This window comes from Aythya fuligula, chromosome 6, assembly GCF_009819795.1.
Source record: "Aythya fuligula isolate bAytFul2 chromosome 6, bAytFul2.pri, whole genome shotgun sequence".
In the NCBI taxonomy this organism is placed as follows: domain Eukaryota; kingdom Metazoa; phylum Chordata; class Aves; order Anseriformes; family Anatidae; genus Aythya; species Aythya fuligula.
Window position 1 is genome coordinate 6,470,211 of NC_045564.1, and position 23,920 is coordinate 6,494,130.

At 48.0% G+C, this 23,920-nt stretch overlaps 1 protein-coding gene across 20 annotated transcripts in view; it reads left to right on the forward strand.

Moving 5' to 3' along the window:
* The window catches only part of MAP2 (microtubule associated protein 2), a 175,858-nt gene that overhangs the window by 24,968 nt on the left and 126,970 nt on the right, over positions 1-23,920 (forward strand). For all 20 annotated transcript variants that reach the window (XM_032190442.1, XM_032190449.1, XM_032190446.1 and 17 more), the window contains exon 2: positions 13,849-13,907. The gene's annotated coding sequence lies outside the window, so the exon portion shown is untranslated. The remainder of the gene's footprint in view (positions 1-13,848; positions 13,908-23,920) is intronic.

The window sequence follows — 23,920 nt, forward strand, 5'->3', positions numbered from 1 at the left end:
TTCTGGTGGTAATGAAAACACGGTTTTCATTAAACAGCGTAAACAGTTGAGAAGAAACAAACATACGTGTCCAGCTGAGAAGCCATGAGGAGGAGATAAGCAAGGCGATAGTAACGGGGCTGTCAGAACCATCTGAAAGCCGGAGGAACAGAGAAGAAAATCAGCTTTGATTCCAGCAGCTAATTTAGGACAAAAGGTCAGGGAGGGCAGCAAACCCCAAACTTCACTAGTATTTAGAGTATGTTGTGCGACATGCCAGGATGTGTACGTATGTAGTATTTTTGTTACTGGACTTGAAGATTTTGCTTGGCTCCTAAAACAGAGCTTTCCCTCTTTCATTCAGCTGTGGGAGAAGTGAAGTAACTCTACGGAAATCTTAGTGCCTGCAGAGAGCTGTCAAGTGGAGCAAAGCTGAGAAATGTTCAAGTGACTCTAGGAGCTGGGGCTTAAGATGTCACATTGCTTACATAGATTCTAGGTGTCCTTGCTGTAAAACTGTTCGTGCTGCAGTAGCATCTGCAAGTGAGGCGTGAGGTATAGTGCGAGTTGTGCCGGGCACGGACTCACCCAGACAGAGAAAATTGGGACTCACCCAATTACCGAGTGGAGTTCAGAGCTGCTCACTGCCCCACCAGCTTCCCCAGCACATCTGGGGGATGGTTGCTTTCTGGTGTCCACCAGCCTGCACGTGCTGGGGGACGGCTGCCTTTGGAGGACTTTGCTTTGAAGCAGCAGTATCTTCCCTGGGCTGGTTAGGGCTGGCTCTAACACAGCTTGCTTTCAGAAAGACTGAAAAATTACATCTTTAGCTGGGTTGCGACAGCTCCTGTGTTAATAACTGAACTGTGAGCTCCGCTCCGAAATGCCTGGGACCAGGTGTGAGGTGTTCTCGTTGCTGTCGGTGGGTAATGAGGTGTGAGGCTGTACCAGCTGCTCACCCTGCTGTATCGCACCTCCCTCCTCTCCTCGTGGCGTATCTCTCTCCTGAAAGGTGGTTTTTTTGTCAGAGGACCTGCAGGAGTTGGATCCCTTCTGCATCCTTTTTGTACCTTTTTCTCTTTTCGGACTGTTCTGTTTCTGGGTGTTTATGCCCTGCTCCTGTCCCCAGTTTCCCGTTGTGCTGTGTTGTTGGTCCCAGCCAGCGGAGCAGCGCCGTGTCCTGTCGTTCCCACAGGGCCCAGGAGCACGGCACGTGGCTGGGCGCTCTTGAAAAGAGAGGTCAGAGAGTAATAAATGATGCTCGTTAGGCTAACTATGTCTGACAGCCCTGGACACCCAAAGAGGACAGTCGTGATGTTTTAACCTAACTATTAGGGGGTCTAATTAAGTTTAAATTAGTTTTTTTCCTCTGTGTTTGAATGGGAGAGGTTTTTCCCCCTTTGAACACGCTGTCTAGGTCTTACCTGTGAACTTAGGATCACGAACTGTCCGAACCTCTTAGCATCACCAGGGGTAGTACACATTGGCAAGCAAGAACACAGATCTCTGTATTGATTTGTGTGGTTGGAGCTCCGTGTAGCTGCCCGTGTGTCGGCCCAGACCTGCTTCTGGGTGGGAGCCTGGCCCAGCAGCAGCAGCAGCAGCGGGCTCCCTTCCTGTGACACACAAGTGGGTCTGAGCGCTGTGCAGCAGATGCTGCCCGCTGGCTGACAGATGCCTTTAAACCCGATTGCAAAACTGGATTTGGGATTTTGCAAATTCCGTCGAACAAGGGCAAGTGCTATTTAAGTCTCTGAGCTTTCACAGGGAACCAACTGTATTTCTGTGTAATGATAAAAGCTTGGGGCGCTGCTCTAAGAAATCTGGCACTGAATTGCAGCTGCAAAGCCAGGTTGAGGCTTTGTTCAGGGGATGGTGGGCACGTGTGGCGAGCCAAGCAGCGTGCTGTGTGATGCAGAGATCCCAGCTGCAGCCTGAGAGCCACCAGTGGGGATATTAATGGAGGTGTGGATGCAATTAGCCTGTGAGTAACTGCTGCGCTAATGCAGCTGTACAGCTCTGGGCTGTGGTGCCCAGTGGGGTTTTGGGCTGGGAGGTCCGAGGAGTCTGGCACCCGGGACTGTGCTCTGACCTGCGGTGCTGTCACACTGGCCTGGTGGCAGTGTGCAGGCTGGGCACACTTGTGGTTAGGGCTCCGAAAGCTGTACGAATATCCCAGCTGGCCCAAGCACCGAGGCTGCCATGGAGGATAGCTACAGGCAAAAACTCTTTTCTAAGAACAGCAGACCAGAAAAGATAAAGTAGGTAAATGTGAAAGGTAAGGTAAGTACAGGCACTTCTGAGACATCTTTCCTTATATTGGTCCTCAGTGGGGAGGGGAAAGGAAGGGGCCATCAGGTTCCCAGCTCTGCAGTGCTTGCTGCGAGCAATGCCCAGATTTCCTTGCTGTGTGGTCTGGGTGGAGTGCCCTCCCTTGTCCTCATCCATTGCCAAACTGGTAGAGCTGTCAGAAAAAAAGACGGCTGAGGAGTTAGGATAATCTCTACCACCCTAGCCTTGTAGTGTGCTGAGACTTTTTTTTTAAGCTGATGAGGCTTGCTGCTGTGCAATATGCTGCAAACATTCATTGAGGAAAAAAAAAAAAAGTTCCGATCTTCTCCAGTTTCAACACATTTCTTGGGGGCAGAGGGCAAGAGACTTGTCAAGCAGCTGTTTGTGCTGATTTAAGTAGCGTGGACAACAAAGTGAAAACAAGAGCAGCAAGTAAAATGCATTTTCCCAGAAGGCTGCTGTTTTCAAATGAACCTCCTGCAGCAATTCGAGCACGCAGTTCCCTTTAAAAGCTTTGATATGTTTGATAAGGAAATAGAGGGATTCCCGTTGGGAAAACTGAGATCTGAGGAATCACCATCAGGAACACAATGTGAAATAGAAAACTAAGATCCTGAAAACTCTGATTCTGGTATGCAAAAAGCTGGCTGAAGGAGAGCATGCGGACAGCCTGCTCTGCTACCTCTGACGTCCTCACTGCTGAAATTGTTTTCACAGTCTGTCATGCTGTTATAGGAGCTAATTTAGAAAAGAATCTGAACCATTTGTTTCTGATGGACAAGGCTCAAAAACAGTATTTTAGAACGTATCTAGAAATGTGAAGTCTTTTTGTGGCACCAGGAGCTTATAATGACTAATAAATATCTTAATTGTAAGATAGAGAACGGCATCACTGCTGAAATCGATTTTCTGTAACGTAATGAGGATGGCTTGAGCAATGTAAATAAGCATTACTGGCCAGTCGGAAAGGATGGCAAATGATGACTGGCAACGCTTAGGGAAAATGGCTTTGTTAGTTTTGCAAGTTTTTCTTCTGAGTGAACTACTTTCATATTGTTCTCTAATGATTTGAAATTAAGAAAGTCTGTCTCTTATTGCTGGTCAAAGAAATGCAAGCACCCTGAAAATTAAGGAGGCTTGAGTCAAAATGGAAGGCTTTTCTTTTTTGGTTTCACATTACTAGTAGCGATCTTTTCCCCAGACTTTACCTGTTGTAGTCTGTGGACAAGGCAGAACTGAAAAAGGCCGTGTTCCCCTTGTTGCTTTTTTTCCATCTGGACAAAACTAGATTTAACAAAAATTAACCCATGTGTATTTATTCAAAAGTTTTAAATAGATGAGAGTGCAGTAAGCCTGCTCTCAAGGCAGTGTATTTTATATGACAGCTGCTGAAGCAGCCCCATTAGATGGCCTTCTGGGTTATGGCATGACAGTGAGAAACATTTTATTGTTCCTTTGCAGAAAAAGGAGTACTTTGTGCACCTTCTCCCAAAGACACTAACAAGCACGACGACTGTTTTTTCCTCTGTACGTTGTCTGGAAAACAACATTGCAAGTTATATTATTGTAGACCAGGTTGTTGGAGGAAAAGTCTTTATTTCCAGCTGTAGCACACTTTGAGCTTTTGTATTCTGGTGACTCCAGAATACAACTAAGGCTGTATTCTTCCATAGCCTTAGTTGTCTAAAAGTTTAATGTGGATAAACTAGAAGCTTTTATAAAAGTATTTTAAAGAAAAACTGAAACCTCTTGCAGTTGAAAGAAAACATTAAAATGATGCCCAGAATCCCAGCAGAAAAATAGATTTCCCTGATAACTTCTCACAAAAGCCACGTAACTCTTCCACCAGCATTATGCACCCCCGGGGATCTGGTAAGAGTTGATTTGATTACAGGATTAGCCGGGCCCCAACCACCTCCTTGCTTTGTCCTTGCTTCTGAGGATGTCACTGCAAGAGGGAGCTGCCATCCCAAGGGGCAGCAGCCAGCTGTGCACGGGATGCCTTTTGGTGCTGGCACAGCCCAGCTCCGTGCTCCCCTATAGCACCAGGAGAGGGGAAAATCTCAAGGCAGGGCCCCCACGCTGCCATTCGAGCCAGGGAAAACCGTCCCAAGTGAAGATGTGCTTGGTAGGCATCCAAAAGCTGCTGCTGTGTGTTTAACAGGACAGCTGCGGTTTCTGCTCTTGGAAATCCATCAGGGTTTTCCAGACATCTGGGAAGCGAGGAGGGAGCGGGATATCCAGCCTGCACTGCTGTGGAGAAGCCAGCGCTGGAGTTTGAGGTGTGTCTCCGTATTTTCGCAATGAGTCAGTTGTGAAGTATTCAGACTGGATGTATGCAAGGGGATCCTGGCTTTGCAGCACCAGTTAGGTTTTTCTTCCTTCCTTCTTACTTGTGGAAGTCTCTTTGTTACTGCTTGATGAGTTAAGAGAAGGCAGAGACTGTGGTTGATAATCCCGAGTTCTGGATCATAGTTTGGGTATATCTAGAGCCGTGGCTCCTGTGACCTTCTTCTCAGAGGTGTGAATGTTTGAAGCTCTGATTTTTTTGAAAGGTGTTCTGCGGTCAACCAGGAGCTACCATGGTTTTGGAATTTCTACCATAGGTCTAATAAATGTAAAGAATAGTGTAACACATCCATCACCTTGCAAAGGCAGAGTAATTTTATGAGCATATTTTCTTGATATCATGATACTAGTATGAGCAGAAGATAAATTCTTTAGTGAAATGGGTTCCTTATATGCGATGGCCCACTTGTTGAGCAAGTCTTCTCTAAAGAAATCCTTACTGCAGCAGGTCACTGAAAAATTGAGATGCTTCAGAGGTTAACAGGGAGAGGTATAGGAAGAAATTCTTCACTGTGAGGGTGGTGAGGCCCTGGCACAGGTTGCCAGAGAAGCTGTGGCTGCCCCATCCCTGGAGGTGCTCAAGGCCAGGCTGGATGGGGCTTTGAGGAGCCTGAGCTGGTGGGAGGTGTCCCTGCCCCTGGCAGGGGTTGGAACTGGATGATCTTTAAGGTCCCTTCCAACCCAAACTGTTTTTTGAATCTCTGATTTAAGCAGGCTAATGATTTTAGTTCTTGGACATGAACCAGAACTGCTGGCCTGGATAGGTGTGACTGGCGAACGCAAATCTCTTGGTTCATGTTGTTGCAGTTAACTCTGAGTATGAAGAACATATTCTTTTGGTAAGCATAAACGTGGGAATTAATAAATGCTTCTAGCGACCATTGGTTCTGTTTTATGTGCCAATCCATTATCCTTCCAGGAAAGGACAACTTGAAGCAGTGCTGACTGATGATGGGTGGTGGTGGGGTCTGTTCTCTTTGCTTGCCTGGCTTACCTTGCTTAAACTGGAATTTACGGGCTCAGCTGGGACGTTGTGTTTTGGTTCTTCGCCTTTCCTTAAGGCTGGTGCTTTGGGTAAACGTGAGTGAGAGAAAACCCAGGCTGTGACCACACAATCCAGTCCCTCTTGTGTGTTGCGTGCACGGCTGGAGTCCCGCTGTAGCAGCACGTGCTCCCTCCTCAGGGCAGAATTACCCGGTTTTTGGTTCAGTTACCCTTACTGCCGGCGTGCTTGCCTTCGAGCTGGAGGCAGTGCGAAATTAGCTCTAGCCTTAAAGACCTCATCAGCTCAATGTGCTCCTGTGATTGTGTGTGGCTCGAGTGCAGTGGGCTGACTGCTGCTTGGTAATTTGCTCTGCTGAACGCTCTTTTCCTTCCATGGTCAAGTGCAGAAGAGTCCCGTGTAAAGCAATTATAGCCAGAAAGTGTTATCTGTAGGGTTTCAGCACAAAAAAATTGCCTTGAGTGAATGCATCCCATGTCTGCCTGAGGGCTACAGACGTCAGGATTTTGCTGCAGCCTGCTGATAGTCATCTGTGTGCAGAAACATGAGTGGTTTGTATCTTGAGGTTCGTCAGGTGGAAGAGCTGAGATGATGTCAGATGTTCCTCTGGGCTTTTGGGAGGAGTGGAAAGAAGCAGTGACAAGGGTGCCAGTAGCTGGCCTTACAGCAGCATCGTAAGGTGAAGTGCTGCAGGGGTAAGGTACCCGGGGTTTGCAGGGAGATAGCGGGTCTCCCCCCTGTGCATCTGCACATCTGTGGTGTGTTCTTGCAGCTTGTTGGCTTCCTCCACCTCTGATTACACACAGGTAACTGCAGTGGTTTGACACTGATGCCCGCAGGGAGACTGCAGCCACTAGCACAGGCTTTGCCTGGAAATGATTTGGCATCTGCCATCCCTTTCTTGTTGCGCCGTCCTGTGCGTTGCTGCACTAATAATCCTTGCGGTGCTTTCCGAAACCTGCAATTACACTGAGCTCCGTGATAGATGGGAAGCAGCATTAAGGGATTAATGAGTTGAACTGCATATTTTGTGATTCCTTCAAGTGTCAACATCAGCATGCAGCAGCACACTGCCGATTAACTCCAGTCAGCCTCTGGCAGCCAGCACAAGGCACTATCCTGGGATGTCGTGCGCTTCAACCACCGTGGAAGGACTCAGCATCAGAATTACTGTGATACAGGAGTTTAAAAAATGTAAACTTCTTTAAAAGTGGGACCAAGCAGCTACATCCTTCGCAAGTATAAACTGACATAGCACACGGCACTTGCTCACAAGTATCTTTGCTTGTATCTAACGTAGCTGCCGCAGTGGTCAGCGTAAGGCTGTTGGAGCACTTTTCTGGGTGTCCACATGGAGTGAGCAGCCCCTATTAACTCAGCCCCTCCTGTTCTGAAGGCCTCTTGGACTTGTGAAAATGTCTCCTTTTTGAAGAAGTGGGGAAAAAAAGTTGGAGACGAATTATATAATGCAACGATTTGAAATGTACTGAGACAAGCTCTGCACTCGGCACCTGTAATTATAAACAGCATTTTGATCCTGAATAGGGGGTTTTAAAAGGAGGCTGCTCATTAATGATGTTACTGAGTGTCAGCCCTTTTAATAAAGCAGAAAGTGCCTTCTTCCTGGCTGAAATGCAAATACAATAGAGATAATGTCACTTGCCAAGGAGGGATTGTTTGAAATGAGAATGACGCTTGTGCCTACTAATTAAAAGTTAATAAATCTGTAAGAACTGGGATCTCTGAGCCAGATTTGAATCAGTTTGCCATTGCTCCTGGTGACAGGTCTCAGGCTGAGGCACGCAGAAAGCCTTGCTCTGTGTTTGTCTTCCTCAGTTCATCCTCGGACTGTGTTGTGTTGCTGCTGTGCTTCTTGTAATGCCACTGTCCTTCGTACAAGGGACTAAGAGGCCACTACGAGGCATTTCTATTTTATTCAAAATACTACTAATAACCTCCTGAAGCAGACAGTTTGTGAACTCCAAGTGTCGTACAGTGTGTGTGCGCCCATGGCTCTCCTGTGGCTGTAGAAGCAGCCTGAGCGCTGGTCAGCCCATGGGGCTGAGACAGTGCCTCTTTTGTCATGCTGCTGCACAAAGTGTTACTCAGATCCTTAATCCACTTGACCTCAGTTGCATCCAGATGATGTATCGCAGACCAAAGAAGCTGTTAAAGGAACCTTTTAACGCTGCTGAGTCAAACGGCTCATTTCAGGAAATACAGGAATAAAGGGTGTTTGTGCAGCCTTTGTGGCTGCCTTCTGCATGTGTATTATAATGCAGGCTTTAATTATGTGATCACATTATTACTTGTTTCCACAGAACTCCTGCCTCATTAAGTGCACGGTATGGATGTTGCTCCCTTTGGGAACAGCTACTCAGTGATTTTGTTCTTTCTCTTGCATTTTCAGTGCACGTCTCCAACCTTTTTTGTCTTCTGCAGACTGCGTACAACTGTGTCCTGTAAATACTGGCTTTTCCATCAGCAGTCTCACATCACCGTGCCCCTTCGTGTTTAGGACTTGGTATTTCAGAGCCCTGCAGTGAAATAGAGGTGCACTCACATGTCAGAGGTGGAAGAAATGTTTGAAGTCCAAGCATCTCTCCTTGTAGGTGCCCAGCAGAAGCTGCCCAGGCTGTCTTCGCAGCAGCCCATGCTCTGTCCTGACCCTGCGAGTGGGTTGGGCGCCAGGCCCTGGGTGCTGGGTTAGGAACAGTTGTACAGGATTTCTTGCTTTTGCTCTCAGGCCATCCTTTTCGCGCCTCCATGCTGATTTCCCCATCCCCATTTGAGCGTTACGGATCTGAAAGGCTTCTATGGATTGAATTGATCTGCCAGCCCATTAAGAAAAATGCACTTCCACAAAGTAAATCTTCATAATTGCAGCACTCAGAAACTCCTGAAAAACCCTCATTGATTGCCAATAGAAAGCCTTCAGTCAAACAGGTTTTTAGAAATGAGCATAATTTGACTGCTCTTTTGTTTCTTCTCTCTTATCCAAGCTTTGCTTTATATCCTCCTATAACTTGCTGCTTGTTGAAAACAATCTGCCTCTGGTAGTTCTTGAGGAGTTTTTTTTTTTTCTTGACAGCTCGCTGGGAGTCACGGCACAGCCGGGGTCCCCTCCAGTTGTTGGGGCGGTGATGGGCAGGGCGCGGAGCGGTGCTGACCAGGAGGCAGCCGGGGTTGTCGTGTGTTGGAGCACGCCTCCCTTTCTGCTCGGGGAAGTCTCCCAAAGTCCCCGGTGCCTGGACCTGTCCTTGCTCCAGCTGATTTTTAGAACCCATTTAGACGTTCCTTGTGTCATTGTAAATGAATTAAAAGTTGTGTGGTGGTTTTTTCCCTTGCTTTACATCGGTAGTGCTCCTGTTTGTAAGTGATGGTGACTGCTGAAGGGTGACTGCTGGCACTTCAGCCTGGATCCTCAGCCGTGAGGACAAGCACAGTCCTCTGCTCAAAAATACTTGTTTCTCAGAGGTGCACCTCATTTAAGTTAACAATATGTAAGCTTTCAGCAGGAGGGTGCTGAGTGTGTTTAAAGGTACTTAGTAGTGTTTGGCTGCTGGTCAAGGCTGTTGTGGCCACAGCCATCAGTGGAAAAGTCAGCCAGGATTTCTTCCTGTGGTTCGAGCCTAAACCCTTCTGTTTTCCTGTTGCCTGCAGGGCAGAAATGTTCATTTCCTTGCTCCTCTTCTGACATCTTAGGCTGTGTTTGTCCTGCGGTCCAGCTGTGTGTCCTAGGCTGGTTTTTAGCTGCTGTGAATCTGGTGTTGGGCAGTCTGAGCTCTGCTCGTCTGTCCTGGCTCCAGGTCAGGCTCCTGGGTATTAAATGCTATGGAAGAGAAAAAAGTTGGGGACAATTCTCCTTTCAGTGAAAGCTTCCAACCGCGTTACATCTTACAGTGGTCACGCCAATAAACTGGGAATTGGCGAAGCAGGTAATGAAAGGATGTGGTTAAATTTACTTGCAACTGTGTAAATCCAGGATAAGCTCCCTGGAAATCATAAGTGCTATGAGGAAGACATTGCCTATGGATGAGAACTGGAAGCGCTTAGGAATTGGCAGGTTCAGATTGTCAGAAGTGCCTTGGGACAAGAGGATGTAGGACTCACTTGAATAGAAGAGCTGGAGCAACACTGATTGCTCTTCAAAATAAAGTCATGCCTTTTGTTACGTATTTTCTTGCACCATTTTTACCCTTGCAGTGCATTGAGTCACATCTTGAAAATGTGTCCAAGCCTTAAAAAATGGCAAAAGGGTAACAGGAACAGTCCAAGGTCCAAACAGAAGCTCTGAGGTTGTCGCTGCAGCAGCACTGGCAGCATGCAGCATGCTTCTGGTGTGAATCCCTGTCCCTGAAAGCAGGAGATGAAAGCTGAAGGGGTGTGTGTGCCACATAGCTCCTGGGGAACTAGGCTCTCAGCTCCCATTAACCGTACCCGACGTGTCTGCTCCTCTTCTGCGCGGCGGGGAGGATGCCCCACATATCTGCTGTGTTATCCACCCATGGCTCAGAGCGAGAGAGATCATTTGTCACGTGTAAGCAATCTGAAATACGCTGGGATTTTTAGAAGGCATTTAAAGTTTTCATTCTGTGAGATGTGGCAAGAGCCGGTATCAAAAGTACCCCGGCAGATGAGAACAGGCCCGCTCCAATTACAGATGAAATACGCTGTGAAATTTCGGACTTTTTCACAAAACAAAAGATGCATTTGTTCTTTCCTCACACAGCCTGCTCTAAGGGGGCTGCAGCAGTGTGTTTCGAAGGAGAACCTCAGTCTGAAATGTGAATTAACCTAGTGTGTTGCGAGGGACAAGACCTTCAGAGCAAGTCTGCAGCTCCTGCCGCTTGGTTTCATCGCATGTGGGCAGGCGAGCAACAAAACCTCGGGCTGCCCATTTTCTGCAGCGGGCAGATGACAGAAAGGTTAACGTGCGAGGCAGGAAGGAATCCCAAGAAGACAAAACAGACCTGTTGTGAAAGCAGGCTCCCCGAGATAGCCTTGTCCTGTTTATGTGTTTTTTTAGACTGCCCGGAGAAGGTGGCGTCCTGCGCTTCAGTAAGTATCTAATTCAGTTAGATCAGCATCAATCTCCTTTGCAAGTCTTTCGGACACGTTCACCAACTGCTGGCTTCATGCTTCGGAGGATTGTCTCCTGTGTTGAGGCATGTCTGTGTCACAGGTCAGCGGTACCAGCGCTAGGGAGAGGGCTCTGACAGAACGCCTCTGGAGAGCGGCTGTGGGAGCCCAAGGTCCAGTTGCTCGCTTGGCTTCCTGGCAGGGTGTGACTTGGCTCCACCGAGGAGTAAGCACAGCGGAGGAGTGTGGGTTTGCACCCCAGCTGCTCCTGTGTGAAGCCTTGTCCCTGGGCTCAGCCTCTCGAGCTTTAGCTAAGATGCTGGTGGAGGAAGCTGTGCGCTGAAATGCATCTTCTTGCTGCCTCTACCAGCGCAGTTCCCTGCAGCACAAGGGCAGGAACATTTTGTGTCAAGGCGTTGGATTTTTCCAGAGGTTGCACGTCCGATTTCCTAACAAGCTAGCTCCTCTGTTGGCAGCAAGCATGGCAGCGGTCTCGCAGGGCTGCTGGCAGAGCTGGCCTCCCCTCTTGTGTTTTTTTTTTTTTTTTTTTTTTTTTTTTTTAAGTGCTGCAGCACTCTGCAGCGTTGAATTTTGCAGTGTTGGTTTCTGACAGTTCAGTGAGATGCCCGCAAACTGTCGCTGCTCAGTGCTTGCAGCTGACCAGCAGCCCAGCCCCTCCGAGAAGCCATCCAGCCCCTGCAGAGCACAGCAGGGTTGTGCTACCCTTTTTTCCAGTAAATGTTATACTGTAAAAGAAAACCAGAGTAGACCAGAGTAGACGTCTTTTAATAGAACCAGCTTTGATTTTGATTGTCTGACCATCTTTTGAGTATTTACAATGGATAACAATTCGATTCAGGAATCATGGATAACAATTCGTTTCAGGAAACATAGAAGCTGACACCATTAGCAAGTGCCACTGTAGTTACAGGAACAGGGTAGATAAACTATTCAATCCAGGCTTATCATTTAAAAACACCCAATTTTATTAGCCAGCAAGCATTCAGAAGGCAAAATGCCAACACGTAGCAGTGCTAATAGTTTTTGGTCTGAGTCAAGCAATTGGCACGGTCCTTTTATTTATTAGCAGTCTTTTCCTAAACGTGTCCTGGGTGTTCACCACAGGCTGTGCAAGTCAGGGCTGTGATCCTGGAAATCCTGAGGTTTCCCTCAAAACTTCAAGTGTAACCGAACCCGAGGAGTATGTAACAGCCATGTTACCTTGCTAGCAACACTCTGTATCCATTTTATCCTTACCCAAGGTACTAGGATGAATATAGCATCTCTGACACCGCGGATCAGTCTGTGAAGATGCTGCAAGTTCTGCTTGCTGGAGACTCTGGCCTCATGCCCTTCTCCATCACACGCTCATCAGAAACTTTGCAGAAGGGAGCCTGCTGGTACTGGCCTCCTCGTGTCTTCTCTGGGCATGGGCTGGGGGCTCCGTGGAGCTAAAGAGGCCCCAGACGGGGGTTTGCTCAGGAAGGGACGAGGGGGTTGCATGCCGCTGGCCATTAGCGGCAGTGTCTGGACAAGTGGCATCTTCCTAAGGACACCGAGTCTTTGGTGCGTGCGCTGCACCTGGGGGTGGGGCCGTAGACAAATCTCCTTTAGCAAGTCTAACCGGCTTAGGGCTGATTGCCTGCTCAGACAGAGGGAATTAACCACAGATAATAGGGACCACGCCTGGCCACAGCGCTGCAAGAACTGACTTTTTATTTTCTGGCAATGGGAGGAAAGAAGGAAGAGCTGAGCTGTGGTCTTCCACTTTGTCCTGGTTTTGCCTTCATTTTTTCCCCAGTTGTGACAGCAGTGTGCAATGCAATTTTTCTCTTCTTTGCTATCAGAAAGTTGCCCCGTTCTTAAAAACAGAAGGTAGGGAGGGGGTCCTTGCTTTCTGCTCCTGATTCAGCCACTGCCTTGTGCTAACTTTGGCAAGTCAAGCACCAAATGTGCCTTTAATTTCCTTGATTTGGAGTTTGATGGAGTCATTGGCTGGGTTTCTGTTGCTTTCGTTGACAATTCTACGCTCACAGGTACAGTGAGACATGGCGAAGTTGACCGAGAGTACCAAGTGTTTCATCCTGCTGGCATCTATCCTCTCCCTCCCTTTTCCCTGTCAAGCAGTGAATGCTGAATATGGCTTTGTTCAGCTGCGATTTGTTAGCCACATTGGGGTGGAAGTTAATCCCTGGGGTAGGGTACACATGGATTAAGAGTGATAGCACTGAAAGATGGGCTTTTTGCTTGCTCTTGGCTCGCAGCTGGGAAGGGAATCCTGTCTGCTCACCCTCCTGCTTAGGCAATTCAATGCACTTTGTAAATAACATTTTGCGCTTTATAGGTGCTTCACCCCTGCCCAACCTCTCTCAGGACTTGCAAAGCAGTAATTAATCCTCATTTATGCTGCTGCAATGTTATACCCAGTTTAAGATATGGTAGCACCTAGAGCACGGAGTAATTAAGGACGTGCCAGAAGCAGCTGTAGCACCAGAGTGATCTGCAGCTGCTCAGCACCCATTCCCCACTGCTGCTTTGCCGTGTTTGGTGAGCTCTGTTTGTGGGCCCCATCGGACTGCTCTGCAGCTTAATAAGCACCTCTTCTTATTGTGTGGCATATCTGGGATTACTTGGGAAAAAAATGAGCTTTTGGTGAACTGTCATATGCTCTATGCTCTTTGTTTGCAGATTCTTTGTACTTTTGGGTTTTGGTGTTACCATCTTTTTTTTTTTTTTTTTTGGTGAATTGTTGCTGGTAAACCCAGATACATAAGTCTTCTGCTTGCAGATAATCTCCTTTCTGTAAGAAGAGATTTAATTTTTTATGTGAAACTTTGGTCTTAATAGAAGCCGTCGGTGTAGCCCATGTTTCACTGGAATCTGTTTTTCCGTGGATATGGAGCTTACACAAGAGCAGGCGTTCTGAAGAACTCAGCCTCTGCAGTGGGACGTGCCCTGATGCATGTGAAGGAACGTAATGTAAGGTGGCAGGAGAGGTTCTAGTGGCTGGAAAGGTGAATTTGGTGTAACTTTGGATGTTACCAAGGGCAGGGAAGGAAGTTATTTTGTTCATCACAGGCTGCAATCCACAAGTCTTCTCCCTTTAAAAGCTGCCACTAATTGGAAGTATTTCTTTGTTTCAGATTGTGGAAACCTGAACTAACACATCCTGTGACTGACAAGGTGACAACTACACCAAAAGGTGGGCTTTCTGTTTCTGCTGGTTTCCTATCAGTCGTTCAGAGCACTGGCAGTGCTGCACACCTCTGCCCTTACCGAGTCGGATTGCTTAGCGAGTGTCTGGGGCTTGTTCAAGCAGCAAAAGAGTTTGACAGGATTCCTCTGCCTCCATGCGTGTGCGTTAATGTATTTTGGTGGTGGTTTAAACAGGGACAATGAGTACACTTCCTGGGCTGTTCAGCAGAGGAGTTGGTGGTGCAGAGGTAGAGAACTTAAGAGAAAAGAAAAACTCACTGAAGTGTTGCCAACTTTTTTTTTTTGGTGCTGGTGTTTGTTTTCTGTAGGAAATGACCTACTTGCAGCACGAGTTGAGCTATCCAAATGCCAGTGCTGCCGAGTAGAAGCACTGCGAGCTGAAGCTGATGTCGCATTCTTCTCTTCTCACGTTTCACATTCAGGGGTTGTGGTGCCAGCGATGTTCTCTGCAACATGGGCTGGGTCCTTGTCTGTCAGTCCCCACGTGCTCACCTGGTTTGAGGAACTGTTCCTCTGCTTTGTTGTAATGTTTTGTTGAGGTTGCAAACGTGAATATTCATAAACAACGTGGCACAAATGGAGAAAAAAAAAAGCTGATATGTGGATTTCCCACTGCACCCTGGTATTATTTGTTTAGAGGAAGGCTTGTGTAATGGGTGCAGGCAGCTTTTGGTCATCTGAACAGCACAAGTGACAAATAACACACAGTGGAGTGGTAAATACCATTTTCTCTTTATCCAGTGGCTGTTGCAAGCACAATTATTTGATCTTTTGTCTTCAGCCAAGAGGAATACTGACCTGCTTGAAGTTTTCAAACACCATGCCTATCTGGTGACACTACACAGCCATTATGAAGTTAGAGCTCTGTGCATGTTCTTAATTTTTCTTTTCCCTGGAGCTGCTTCTTGCTGTCTTTCTTGCTAGGGGGGAGAATGCAGTACAAACTGGGGCATGTGTTGCCTGGGTCTGTGTGCTGGGGGCAGTTTCTTCTGGCTGCAGCGTTGCTCCTCTTACTGTCGCCCCTTTTTTCTCTCTTGGAAGTCACAGATCTTTTTCCTGCGTCTAGGGGAAGTGAACTTCTTTCTGCAGATATGTGGAGTAGGCTGGCCTCTGAGACTAAATGGCCACATGTGAGTTGGTCCTAGCAAATCTTGGTGATAAAAGGGTCTCTGGTTGTTGTTTGCTGTGACAAGGAGATTCCAGCGAGTGCAAGGTCTAGTTGCTTTTCAGTGCATTGTATGTGATTCATTAGGCGAGAAGTTAAATGATTAGTGGGAGCTAGGACTTCAAAAGCTGTGATGAAGCGAAGTCCAGTAAGTCAGATGGGGAAAGGGGGCTGAGGATCTGGGCTTAAAGTGTAGGCAGAGCTATTTGTTTGGTGCTCTTTGCAAAGAGTAGCCATGGAGTGGAGGCGAGTTCCTTCTGCCTTTTAATTCCCGAGTGCAAGTCTGAGCCTCAGGAGTCCTGGTGGCAGGTGTCAAATCTGCTGTCTGCTCCTACAAAGGCTCTTCACAACCAGTGGTGCCTATAACCAGGAAAGGCAGTGCAGGCAGGTGAGCTGTTGGAAGGGTTAGGTGAGCTCCCATCTGCTCTTCGAAAAAAGTGGCAATCCAATTCAGGCAGTGACAAACAGCAGAACACGGCTACTTCCAGCTGTTGGAGCTGCTCACAGGTTACCATGGGGAGAAGTTGTGCTCCTGCGTAAGTGGAAAGCAAAAAATCTTTGCTTAATTAGTTGCCTAAATCCCATTTTAGTAAGCTGATCATAGAATCAGTAAGGTTGAGACAGTGCAGGCTGCAGGAGCAGCCCCAAACGGAGGCTGAATAAACATTTTAAATGGTGAATTTTGGTGGGGGTTCTCCCCGATCCTGTTCTTGCCTCCTGCCAGGTCTATCTAAGCCATGTTCACATCACGTTACTTTGTTGTCACAGCATGACTTCCATCTTGATAGCCTTCCTTATAATGCTCTCAACCTTTGAGACAGCCCGTGTGATGGCACTGAAAAAATCTTCACCTATTTCTTGGTCTGACTCTTGCATTGCTTTCTGGACTGCCCCAAAGCACCTTCCTTCCCTTGCTTGTTGTTGTATACCTTGCGCAAAGGAATGAAAGCAGGACAGTTTGTCTCAGGCCTGTCTCTGCAAGCTCAGGCACAAAACAAACCTACATATTACCTAATTTTTCATACTTGCGTGGCAATGAAACCTACAGCTTCAAAACAAAGTGTGAGATGTAAGCGTGGCAGCTGTGTTGGACTGAGAATCTGAAAAATAAAATCAAAGCATGCAACAAAATTGTATTTTTTTAAATCTTATCAGAGCAATTAACTGGAAGAATGTCAATATGCATAGGAAACAATTTCCAGACCTGTACTAATTCATAGTTAATTTCCAAATGGCATGGAAGAGACTTTACAGAAGCTCCAAGACATGCATAACCTAACTTAATGTTAGGCCCTTGTGTGTGCATACTGCTTGCAAGGTGTGTGCTCACCCTGGTCTCCTTCAGCTGAGAGCAGTCTGCAGACCTGCACCTTTGGAGGTCTGAAGGTCACGTGTGGTTGAACCTTTCTCCTTCCATGAATCTAAAACAAGCTTTTGGTTTTCACAGACCTGTTCTCTGTCAGCTGTGAGGCATGAAGGAACGGAGTGAGCTGGTGTTTTCCAAGTCCTGTATGCAGCAGGAGAGGTAGCTGAGCATTTACCTCTAGGCTGTTAAGAGTGATGTGTCAACTGTGATCACCGCTAACGCTATGGAGGCTTTTCTGCTTCTGTCTTGAAAATTGCTGCAGTTTTTGGGGCCACTTATCTCGTAAAAGTGGCCTGCCTGTACTGCTGCAAGTAGGTGATTGTAAGAAGGTACCTGCTCTCTTGCAGACATCTGAGTGTCATCACTGCAGAGTGTTCTGGGTCTCTAGTTGCCAGTGTAGGATAACACACCAAGTGGGTTCATGGATCTCCTAGCGTAGATTCATCAATACCAGTCTCTCCCACTCCACTTCTGGGAGCAGAAACTGTGAGGAGGCTCCTGCAGGAGGTAATCATCCCCGTGTGCTACAAGGGAGTGGGGACAGTCCAACGAGGATGTTAAGCTCAGGCTGACTCCTTTCCCTCTTACACATTTCATGTGTGATGTTCTTTGTGCCACTTTAAAAAAGAAAAGGAAAAGAGCTTCCCTGTTGAAGTCATTACCATCGCTTGGTTTGATGTTAAATACCTTGGCTGGAAGGAGAGCATGCTTTCTGTCATGTGAGGCAGCAGCTATTTAAACTGAACCTTGGCTGCGCCTGTAGAAGTCACAAGGAACTTGAGCTTACAGGAAAAAAATCCAGTTGATGGGAAGTGCTCTTTATATCGTCGCTCCCGGCGCTCCTCTCGTGGGAAGTGTGCGAGGCAGAGAGGCGGCTCCTCCATCGGGAGGTCCCTCAGCATCTGCCCCCAGCAGCACGTGGCTGCAGCAGGGCCGTGGGCTGGCCAGGACCCTGCTGGGTTACACAAACACATCTTTGAAGCCCCGTGCCCTGGTATCCTCAGGGACTGAGGTTATACGCACACAGGACAAGGTGCTCTTTTTAAGGCCAGCTTTGGTTTTCGTTGCCTGAGAGTACAGACAATACATAAAGAGGCAGAGTTGAAAAAGCAGCAGTCTTCTGTGTGATGGCAAGTGCTGGAGTTCGTGTTCTACCAAACACCAGATGTGAGACCCAGAGGCATGGCCAGAAAAATATTTATTGAGGGAGTATCCGAGGAAGTTGTTCTTCTTGACACCAGTAGCTCCCCAGTGCTGGTTAGTTAACCAAGTAAGTGGCTGTGGGCTGTTATTAGTGACTAATTCTATTGCCAGCAATGTCTTGAGGAGGGAAAAAAAAAAAAAAAAAAAGACAACAAAAAACCCGAAACAGCAAATGGAAGGAGCAGGTGGTACACAACGTGTTTTTCTTTTTTAAAGGAAACAGCATATTGTAGAACTGCAAACATCTGCTTCTGCTTAATGCTAAATCTTCACTCTCTGCTGCAGTTCACTTGTGCGGAATAAATTACTTGACCGGCCAGTGGGCCCTTACTATACTCTTATTTTTAATCCTTGCTTTAGCGATTCAGTGGGCTAAAAACCTCCGTTGTTACCACACGAGCCATGGCAGGAGGCTGGGAGGCAGTAGGAGAACAGGAGTTGGACGTGATGATCCTTATGGTTCTCTTCCAACTCGGGATATTCTATGATTAATAGTTTGGGGTAGGACCTTCTCTGTTGGCATGGCTGGGACTTGGGCTCTTCAATCCCATGGGAGCAGGAGCCAGGCCCTTGCTGTGTAATACAGCAGTGATGTCTTCTGAGGCAGTGTTAAAGGGCATAACACCTCTTCTTTAATTCTAACCTGAAAAGTTTAAATTAAGCAAGACAAGTTTCTTCTGGGAGGGAAAACATCTTTAATTAGATCGTCTGATAGAGCAGGAAAAAGAGCAGCCAAGTTTGCATGTGAGTGGTGTAGACCTGGATAAAGGTTTCTATTCCCAAAAGCTTTTCTTGGTGTTATTTTTTTCTTCCAGCTGTAGATGTTATCTTTATCTACAAGGCTTGCTTCACTTCCAGCCTTTGAGCTCAGTGACTGTAATGCCTTTTATGACTTGAGGATGTTTCGTTTTGCGTGGGGAGAGCATTTCAGTGTGTACCACTTGCAAATGGAAGCTTTTCTGTTACTTACAGCCCCAGCTCATACCCTGTTCATAGATTTCTATCTCCATTCCTCATATCTTCATGCCTTTCTGCAACTACCACTGGTCACTAGATGTTATGTCAAGAGTCTGCCATTGTTCCCATGAAGTCGGCTGTAGCTTTTCTCCACTGATACCAGTAACAACAGAACCAGGGCCCAAATTACATCTGATGGGGCACCACGAAGGCTCTGACAGCAGTTCTGCTGAAGGTAATGTCAATTTTTCCTTGTGGCCAGGCCTCTAAGTATCCTTCTTCATTAGGAGAAGGGGTCATTTTTCTTCTTTCAGCCATTAACTGCTGCTGGCATAAGCAACGTCTCGCTATCTGGAGGTGTAACACCACCTCTTTCACTGTTGGTGCTCACCTGGGAAGCACAGGGAATTGCATACACAAATGGGAGAAGTTCACCAAATGCTTATTTCAAACTTGAAAGGTGGATTGTAGAATTCAGTTCATTTGTCTGAGCTTCAGCTCCCTTGTCTGAGTGATGTGTAAGGCCAGGAAGTACTGAATTGTATAACCTTTGTGTGAAACCCCACTGTTTTCTCTTGGAACTGATTTATCCTTTTGCTGTTGTTATCATCTGGTTGTTTTACTGCATGAAGAACTAAACACACAACACACTTGAGGATACACAAATCATACGTTTTCTGTTACCTCCTTTCAGGATGTTTGTGTATGTCAGCAATATCTGTTTGTCAAGCCATTGGGTTTATATTTCCTAGCCTGTTTAGGACTGGTGTCTCAACTCCTGATGAAATCAAGTCAGCTCCATGAATCTAGGGAACACAGGTCAATTCAGTGGGGGGAATGTAAGTGTAGGACCTGAGACCCCTGGGAGTGATCTTCCTGGCCACGATTTCCCATCTAGTCTTGGCCAAGTCGCTGCCAGATGGAAAACAATAGGAAAATCTGGGAATTCTCCTGCTGCAAAGGAATGAAGGAACTTGGGCACGTCCCAAGTGTGAGTCATCCCACCTGCTTGGCAAGGATGGTCTGCTTTTTGGGGACTCATGTATTTCTCTTCGTGCTGCTGGGACTGTAACAACCAGCACAGAGCGTGTCTGAATCTTGGATGAGAGAAGACAAATCCTGTTTTGGCTCCCTCTATGTGCCTATGTGCCTTTCTGTGGTGTAGCAGGAGCTAAAGAGCCCAGGAGAGGTCTTGGCATTGCTCTGTTGATTTCCACATATGTGCACTGTGCTTGGAAAGCTCTTGTTGTGCTTGAATGGGACCTCCTAATGCTTGTCTCCTGACAAAAGAGAAGAAAATATTTGGTTAGAGGCCTGTGTCCTCACGTAACCACTGCTGCGCAGGGGTCTGCTCCACACTGCATCCGAATTGCCAGCTTGTCCTGACCTAACTGCTAAGGAAAAGCTCCAAAGTGCAAACAGGCACAGGAAGGGCAGGTGTGTGTGGGAGCTTGTTTGTTTTATAACTGGAACGGGTGCATGTGTCTGAGCCATGGTATAGCATGCTCAAAGGAGAAGTCGTGAACCCCAACCCGTCAGGTAGGAAGCGGTGGTGTTGGGTGAAAAACTGTTGTGTTTCTCAAGCAAGAGCAAAGGTAAGTGTCATGGGGAAGCTGTGGGGTCATGTCAAGAAAGCTTGGACTTCCAAATGCTGGCAGGATCAGTCAGAATTGCATTTCTGTGTTCACTAGTACGCGTTTTCCTGATAAGAGCTGAGACTGAAGGGCCCAGATGCTTCTTTACCTCTGAGATTGCCGTAGCTCCGCTGCTTTCCGCAGACATGCACCCACACGCATCCAGAACGACCAGCAAACAGTCCCTGGAGCCTCAGAAACGCACACGAGAGGCAGCGAGCAACATCTGTAACGTGGCAATGGGAAGGGCTCCGTGCTGCTCGCACATGGTGCTGGTAAGGGCCGTCCTGTGTGCGGGGTGCTTTCTTTGGGGGCAGGCCCTTGTAGGGCTGGCAGCACCCACACGGATCAAGCCGTTCTGGAAAGAACAGCACCAGACCCTGTCCCAGGCTGCCAGGTGCCTGAAAGATGTCCTGTCTGTCCTCAGACCTGAGTGATTCGGTTTTCTGCTGGTATCTTTTGTGTTCTCCACATTGTTTGCCTATTATTTCTGCAAGGGCAGAAGGGGAGGTAGCATTAGCATAGGAACTGCTGCCTGTAATTATGCAGCCAAGACAAACAGAAAAAAGCCTTCTGGGTGTTTTCTGCATCTTGGGATTTATTAGGTGGCTCGGGTGCTGACAGAAGGAGATGTAAAATTGCTTTCAGCGTTCATTTGTCCATGTGTGTGAGACAGAAGCAGCAAGTCTCCATAAAACTACTGTAGTGTAGGGCCTATTCTCATTTGCTTCTGCCCATCATAGGCTAATTCCTTCCTTTTTATTATTTTAATGGCTGTCAGGTCTTCCTGTGAGTAGACAAAAATGATTATGTTTTTACAAGTGCAGCAGAGGGAAGAGCACATTTCATTTCTAAGCTTTCAAATCCAAACTCCAGTTGTTCATCCTGTTGCTGCAGCACTAAGAATCATTCACAAAAAATAATAAAACCCCTTGCAGCTCAGCAAAATCCTGTAGCTTGTTTGTGCCTGCAGGGGGTAGGGACGAACCTGTCTGTTTTATTGAGACTGCAATCAGGGATTTGTTTCTTCGTGCTGACCTCCCCCCATCCTCAGCACGTCCTGCTGCTGGGGGGAGAGCAAAAGCCTCAGCTGGCGTCAGGGGCGCTTCTGTCCCGTGTGGAAATGCCTCCTGCCTTTGTGGCCAAAAAGATGAGGTCTGGTGATGCGAGCGCTGCTTTTGGGAGCAGCATTTGTCTGACAGATCCCAGACGCCGGCCACTGACGTACTTGTAGCAGGCTGCTTTCAGCTGCAGCTCCTTCAGGAATGCCCCAGCACACACGTCACGTCACGCCGTGCCGGCTGCTGCGTGTGCTGAGCTCCGCCAGGCACTCGTGTGACCCCCTCGCTGGGACCGGCCTCCTTGGAGGCCTTCAGGGCGCTCCCCTGCTGCCCTGCCACCCAAACGAGCTCCTGCCTGAGAAGGGCCCAGCTCCCTGTGGTGTTACCAGAGCTCCTTTCTCTGGCCTGTGCCTGGTGACAGAGATTGACCTTGCAAAACCGAGGGATCCTAGAGCTGCTTCCGAGTGTGGCCGCGTGCTTGTTGCTGTACTTACAGCTTGGTGCTGGAGAGGAGCCAGGCAGGGGAGGCGCAAGGGCGGTGAGGACCCTCGGGAACCTGCCCTGTAGGAAGGGAACGAAGCTGAGCCCGGAGGCTGCCCAGCTCTCACAGTCTGTTTGCAGAAGAAGCAATTTGCACTCGATTTTTAATCTGCAGAGTTAGTGTCAGTGCAGAAGAGAGGAAAAGCCTCAAACAACCTTCTTGTGGTTAAGAATCGCGTGCCTGGGCACAGCGACTGTGATTTGTGGGTTTGGGGCATTTTTGAAGCGCATAACTGTGTGGATTCAACTTGCTCTTGCAGGAAAAAAGAGAAGCAGACAGACGTACAGCAAAGCGGAGTGCCTGAGAGCTTTCCAAAAGCTGGGGGCTATTTTTCCCTGTTAAGTGTTGGTTTGGAGATGTTGAGTGGGGGAAAAAACAATCTTAGCCCTACAGGTCTCAAAATACTGCTGGCCTGTCCACGCGTACTGCGGCTGCCCTTCGCACAGAGCCTGTGGAGCGGGAGCAGGGGGAGCATCTCGCAGAGGCTGCAAGCAGAGGGTGCCATGGCTCAGCCCTGCAGCCGGCTGGGTGGAGCTGACCCCTTGCTAATGACATGCAGACACTGCCCTCCCTGTGGCTGCCTTCATTAGGAAGCAGAAGTGCTCCCTAATTAGCTTCATCTGGCAGTTGGAAGATAAGATTCAGGTACAGGTTCAGCGATGATGTGTGGAGTTGGAGCCATGGGGAAGGGAGGGAAGGCAGTCTGACTTTAGCGTTTGCGGGTGCACATGTAATGAAGAGACTCTCAGGAGACTTGAACCAACAATATTTTCTTCCTATCAGCTTTCCCAGGATCAACAGGTGCCAGGAGACCTTAGGATGCTGAAAACAGACCCCTCTGAGCAGAGCAGAAACAAGTTGTTACGCTAAAGAAACCGCTTGGGACCTGCTCAGGTCAGATTAGTCCTGCCTTGTTCTCCAGGCAGATAGAACAAAATATGTGAAGTGTGAAGTAAATCCTTGTTCCTGAGCAGCGGCCCCATGGCTCTCCCTGCAGCCCTGCCAGAGCGGCTCTCAGCTGGCTCTCCTGTAACACGGTTGTGCTGGGACGTGCTTCTAAACTGCAGGGCTGCTGCGTGCAGGTGGGACGGGAAGGATTGCTTGGATTAGCATCAGGAAAGCAGCGGAAGGCACAACCTCGCCTCTGCTCCTCGGGGTAGAGCAAAGACCTCTGTAGCATTCCGCTTTTTGGACAAGCTGGTAAATAGCAGGGGTGTTCCTAGGGGTTAGCTGCAGCAGCATCCTCGGTGCTGAAGGAGATGGGGTGGAAAAGACAGAGATAAAGACTCAAAGTCACGCAGAGATGAGGAAATAATTTATTCAAGACGGAATAACCAAGTTTAGGAAAATCATGCCAAATCAAGCGGTGCAGATGAAAATTTTGCCTGAGCACAGGCTGTGAGTAGTCACCAGGGGGTTAGGCTGGGGATAGCGGCAGCTGCAGGGAGTGCAGCAGCCAGGAACTAAGAGTGACCATAAGGTCAGCGCTCAGAGTCAGGTAAATGAGCCGTGCTGCAGGACAGGGGCAGCGAGAGCCCTGATTGTCATCCCAGAGGTGATGCGTGCTGCTGTAGTCCCTGACAAGGACAATTATGCTGACAGTGACTGGCTGTTCTGATGTAGGAGCTTCAGTTCACAGGGAATTTGCTGTGATAAAGTCAGTATGGCACGGCCTGCACATAGAGAACCGGTGTAAAACTTCAGCGCTCTGTCAGGATGTTCATTTTCACAGCTTTCTTGCCCTACCTGCTCTTGTGGTAGCTCTAGAGCCTCGTATGATACAGCAGTGGAGACAGCATGGCCCTAGGAGCAAGGGGGAGACCAGCAAATGTGAGCTTCGCAAGGGTCTGGGAGCCTCTGGTCTGCCTTCTGATGGCCACGTGGGCACAAAACTGTTGGTAAAGGCTCCTCAGAGCCTTTCTGTTCAGCACTGGCTTCTGGAAAAGTGTCTTTCTGTATACGGGGAGCAGTGCTGGGGCAGGGCTTACGTGCTGGTGGAGAGCCCAGGGAGAGGTGCTGTGTCCTCAGCAGCTGGGGTTTTCTGTCAGCTTTTCATAAAAGCAAATCTCAGC